General features: G+C 40.5%; 1 long non-coding RNA gene across 1 annotated transcript; it reads right to left on the bottom strand.

Annotated features, from left to right (window-relative positions):
- Positions 1–1,579: 1,579 nt before the first annotated feature.
- LOC133559829 (uncharacterized) lies at positions 1,580–5,006 on the bottom strand. Its single transcript, XR_009808279.1, has 4 exons — positions 4,945–5,006; positions 3,052–3,124; positions 2,716–2,788; positions 1,580–2,040 (listed from the first exon to the last, which is right to left on the bottom strand). It is a non-coding gene; the product is annotated as an uncharacterized LOC133559829 (long non-coding RNA).
- Positions 5,007–6,058: the final 1,052 nt, after the last annotated feature.

The raw sequence follows: 6,058 nt of genomic DNA, 5'->3' as shown, positions 1-6,058 counted from the left end.
ATATTTATATAGCGCTTTTACATAGTGAAACCCAGTGTTTAAGTTACATTTAAACCAGTGTGGGTGGCACCGGGAGCAGGTGGGTAAAGTGTCTTGCCCAAGGACACAACGGCAGAGACTCGGATGACGGAAGCGAGGATCGAACCTGGAACCCTCAACCGAGCTATACTGTATGAGCAGAATGATAATGGTTGAGCAAAAGTTACCAAAAAAAAAAAATGAAAATGAGATAAAAAATACATATAATTAAATATCTTAACGTAATGAATTGTTTTGATCACTGGCTGTCGCTAAAAACAAGTATCACTCCACTTCAACAAAAAGGGGGACTGCAATTTTTGGGGGAATTTTGCCTATCGTTCGCAATCATCTAGAAAGAAAAGAAAACATGTCTTATTTTAAGGATTTTAAAGATGATAAAAAAGACTTAAAAGTTAGGCTCATGGGGTTCATCGTTTCAACCTTCAAAGCCCATATATACACACTGTATGTAAAGTATATATACATATATATATATGTATCTATACATATACATATATATATATATATACATATACATATACATACTTATATATACATACTTATATATATATACATACTTATATATATATATATATACATATATATATATATATATATGTAGGTTCTAAAATAATTAGCGCATGCTTACTTTTACCACATGCCTTTGGTAAGCGCAGGAGTGAGAAGAGGTTTTAAATTAATTATCGCACCGGCGGCAATTCAAGGAAATACGATAGGTCAATAATTCATAACAATAATAAAAGAATAAGTGTTGAAGATAAGGAAAATGTATATTTATATATTTTTTTACTTTTAACGCTTAAGTCTGTAGATCTCTTGATTATAAGATTTTATAATTGTTTTTGTACTTTTATGTTTGTTTGATGCCCTTTTTGTGAAAAAAAACTTTGTTTCGCACAAAATACACAATATTATCCCCTCCAAAATAATTGAAAGCGAAATTGTTCCAGTGAAATAATTGGAGCCTTCAGCAGGTCAGCTTTGTTATTAGTGTCAACACTGCAACTTTTTCTTGTTACATGTCACCGTTTACTCTTTTATTACACTCTAAGTTTTAATTGTTTTTATAGTATTTTTTTAGAATGGGCAAGGGGCCATTAACAAATTAGCTGGGGGCCACAAATGACCCTCGGGCCGCACATCATTTTCAAAATGGAGGAGGCTGATTTCAATACCGGTAATTTGAAATCGCATAAAGGGAAGAAGATTAAGAGCTATTCAGTAGGATTTAAGGTCCAAGCTTACATCACACTCAAATTTTTACAGCATGTCTTTGGTAAGTGCCGGAGTGAAAGGGGTTCTAAAATAATTAGCGCATGCTTACTTTTACCACATGCCTTTGGTAAGCGCAGGAGTGAAAAGAGGTTTTAAATTAATTAGCGCCCCGGCGGCAATTCAAGGAAATACGGTAGGTCAATAATTCATAACAATAAAAAAATTACCTTCATGAATGGTCTTTAACATGAAATTCCATTGCCATTCCTAAAATGTAATAAACCTACATTTTAAGATGCACAGGACGGCCATGTTGGTTTGAAGCGGCTATTTATTCCATTATCAGCTGGTTTTAAAGCACGTTACCAAATATGGTCAAGTTGTTTTCCACAGTGGTTTCCCATCATGCATTGCCCGGTGCCATCCAAGTGGGGAGTCCTGTGTCCTTTGAAACGATATCAGGTGCCATGGCGTCCGGAAAAACATGACAAGTTGTTGTCGCTATCTGCTCACCGTCGCTATCATCATCAGGCGCCACTTGTCCCCTCCACAAGTGCGCGTTATCAGCCGTTGTTCGATGCCCCTGCGCCGACAACGCCGTCGAGGGGCTCTCAGTGGCCATTACGGCGAGCCTCAAATGGACTCTTTCCGCCGCCGTTGTGCGTCTGCGTTGTGTATCTCTCGTTAACGTGGCCCGCCGGGTCACTTTGGCGTCAGGTGAGTTCAAAAAGTGCTGGTGTAGAAAGGCGGCGGCAGAAAGGAAAGCCGTGCGGCGTCCATTAGCTGCGGAAAGTGTCAAATATGCATGAGCAAGCGGGGCTTGAGGCAATTAATACAATTGTTTTCCCCGGGACCGCGTATGAAAACGCACATCCCGGCTCTTCCTCGCTGAGGATTGTTGAATTTTTTAGGCCTGTTAATTTAAAGATTCTTTGGCCGCGGGCTTTTGCTTTCATAATGGATGTTGGCCAACACCCGGGGTCGTACATTTCCAAACTGTCTGCTATGATTTATGTCCAGTGTGGGGACGAAAAAGCTGCTTTAATAAGAATTAAAGCGTTATTTTAAAGGGGAACATTATCACCAGACCTATGTAAGCGTCAATATATACCTTGATGTTGCAGAAAAAAGACCATATATTATCTTTTAACTGATTACCGAAGTCCAAATGGGTGAATTTTGGCAAATTAAACGCTTTTCTATTATTTGCTCTCGGGGCGATGACGTCACAACGGTAGTCAATCCGCCATTTTCTCAAACACATTACAAACATCGAGTCAAATCAGCTCTGTTATTTTCCGTTTTTCCCCGTACCTTGGAGGGTGTAACAACACGATCGATGCTAACATGCTATTTAGGCTAGCTGTGTATACATATTGCATTGTTATGCCTCATTTGTAGCTATATTTGCATCCAGCCTTTCCCTCCACCCACAATTAATGCCAAACAAACACTTACCAATCGACGGATTTAAGTTGCTCCAGTGTCAAAAGATCCGAGAGTCCCTCTTCTGCACATTTTACCAGCGATGCTACGACAGACATGGCACAGAGATGTATGGATACCCTGCGACACTCAAAGCAGATGCATTTCCAACGATAAAGTCGACGAAATCACAAAGGTGAGTTTTGTTGATGTTATTGACTTATGTGCTAATCAGACATATTTGGTCGCGGCATGACTGCCAGCTAATCGATGCTAACATGCTATTTAGGCTAGCTGTATGTACATTTGTAGCTAAATTTGCATCCAGCCTTTCCCTCCACCCACAATTAATGCCAAACAAACACTTACCAATCGACGGATTTAAGTTGCTCCAGTGTCAAAAGATCCGAAAGTCCCTCGTCTGCACATTTTACCAGCGATGCTACGACAGACATGGCACAGAGATGTATGGATACTCTGCAACACTCAAAGCAGATGCATTTCCAACGATAAAGTCGACGAAATCACAAAGGTGAGTTTTGTTGATGTTATTGACTTATGTGCTAATCAGACATATTTGGTCGCGGCATGACTGCCAGCTAATCGATGCTAACATGCTATTTAGGCTAGCTGTATGTACATTTGTAGCTAAATTTGCATCCAGCCTTTCCCTCCACCCACAATTAATGCCAAACAAACACTTACCAATCGACGGATTTAAGTTGCTCCAGTGTCAAAAGATCCGAAAGTCCCTCGTCTGCACATTTTACCAGCCATGCTACGACAGACATGGCACAGAGATGTATGGATATCCTGCGACACTCAAAGCAGATGCATTTCCAACGATAAAGTCGACGAAATCACAAAGGTGAGTTTTGTTGATGTTATTGACTTATGTGCTAATCAGACATATTTGGTCGCGGCATGACTGCCAGCTAATCGATGCTAACATGCTATTTAGGCTAGCTGTATGTACATTTGTAGCTATATTTGCATCCAGCCTTTCACTCCACCCACGTTTAATGCCAAACAAACACTTACCAATCGGCGGATTTAAGTTGCACCTGCACATTTTACCGGCGATGATATTTGGCCGCACCATGACTGCCAGCTAATCAATGCTAACATGCTATTTAGGCTAGCTGTATGTACATTTGTAGCTATATTTGCATCCAGCCTTTCACTCCACCCACGTTTAATGCCAAACAAACACTTACCAATCGACGGATTTAAGTTGCTCCTGCACATTTTACCGACGATGCTACGACAGACATGGCACAGAGATGTCCGGATACCCTGCGACACTCAATCGTTGGTTGGAAAGCGATCGCCGAATAGCTTCAATATCTATTAACTCAATAGCTTCAGTTTCTTCTTCAATTTCGTTTTCGCTATCTGCCTCCACACTCCAACCATCCGTTTCAATACATGCGTAATCTGTTGAATCGCTTAAGCCGCTGAAATCCGAGTCTGAATCCGAGCTAATGTCGCTATATATTGCTGTGCTACCCGCCATGTTGGCGTCACTAACTGACGTCACAGGAAAATGGACGATGGATTTAAGATAGCGAAAATCAGGCACTTTAAAGCCTTTTTTCGGGATATTCCATGATGGGTAAAATTTAGAAAAAAACTTAGAAAAATAAAATAAGCCACTGGGAACTGATTGTTATTGGTTTAAACCCTTCTGAAATTGTGATAATGTTCCCCTTTAACTCCTCATCTCGGGATTAATCGCTTTGACTACACAAGTGTTGCTCCATTTCTTAACAGTCGCGCTGAAGGTTTGACTGGCAGGAAGAGCTTAGTAAAATGTGGTAGATAACATTCATGTTTATATCTTTAACGTACTTTTTTGTTTACCTTTGTTTTCCAATTAGCTCCTCCTGCATGGCGCTTAGCATCAAGGGTATGATTAGTTTTTACTAATTGTTTTTTATCTAGTCTGCACTTTTTGTTGTTATCATTATTATTGGCTTTTATCTTGTTTGCACTTTGTCTGTATTATTTCTATTATCATTATTATCGACTCATGTTTGCCTTATTATTTTTATTTTCCTGTTTTAATGATGTTGGATCTGTGTTGTTGTTGTTGGGGACAAGTGTTGTAAATTAGCTTTGGCTACAAACACTATGATGCATACATTGGATAATTGTTTCAGATTTCTATATTTTTTGTATCTGTCCCTATCTCAAAAAAACCTTAAAAATAATAATAAAAGAACAACATGAACTTTGGCATGAAAAATGAGTATGACTTACTGTGGCAGGAACAGAGCATGGAAGGAACACAATGACACCAGAGCTTAAATACTGCCTCTGATTAGTGCTCGAGAAGCAGGTGAGCAGGCGAGCACTAATCAGAGACAGGTGGATACAATGAGTAACCATGGCGACAAAACAAGGGAGTGAAAAAAAACCCAGGAACTTAAAGGCCTACTGGAATGAGATTTTCTTATTCAAACGGGGATAGCAGGTCCATTCTATGTGTCATACTTGATCATTTCGCGATATTGCCATATTTTTGCTGAAAGGATTTAGTAGAGAACATTGATGATAAAGTTCGCAACTTTTGGTCGCTAAAAAAAAAGCCTTGCCTTAAAGGCCGGAAGTAGCAGACGATGTGTGCGTGACGTCACGGGTTGTGGAGCTCCTCACATCCCCACATTGTTTACAATCATGGCCACCAGCAGCGAGAGCGATTCGGACCGAGAAAGCGACGATTTCCCCATTGATTTGAGCGAGGATAAAAGATGTGTGGATGAGGAAAGTTAGAGTGAAGGAATAGAAACAAAAAAAAAGAGGGCAGTGGGAGCGATTCAGATGTTACTAGACACATTTACTAGGATGATTCTGGAAAATCCCATATCTGATTATTGTGTTACTAGTGTTTTAGTGAGATTATATGGTGGTACCTGAAAGTCGGAGGGGTGTGGCCACGGGTGTGGTGACCGCCAGTGTCTTCAATGGAAGCCGCGTTTCTCGAAGAGGCAAGGCCGCCGGGCTGAGATTTTTTTTCCCCCTCCTCCACGTTGTAAGCATCTGACAGTCGGGGGCGGCCGGTGGGAAGAGGCAAGAGAGTCCACAGCTGCAGGAGACACGACGCAAGCTCTCCGCTCATCCTGCTTGGCACTCAGCATTAAGGGTTGGAATTGGGGGTTAAAATCACCATAAATGATTTTGGTACTTTAACTTTAACTTTTTAACTACGGTAAGAGCCGACTTAATACCACCATTTTCTCACCGAAAACTGCCGGTTGACATGTGGCAGGGAACCATGTTAGCTTGACCGCTCTGTTCCATATTAAAGCTTCACCGTCATCTTTCGGGAATGTAAACAAGAATAGAATAGAATAGAATGAACTTTATTATCATT

This window comes from Nerophis ophidion, linkage group LG10 (genome assembly GCF_033978795.1).
Source record: "Nerophis ophidion isolate RoL-2023_Sa linkage group LG10, RoL_Noph_v1.0, whole genome shotgun sequence".
Taxonomy (NCBI): Eukaryota; Metazoa; Chordata; class Actinopteri; order Syngnathiformes; family Syngnathidae; genus Nerophis; species Nerophis ophidion.
This window is presented reverse-complemented; position numbering and strand designations above follow the sequence as displayed.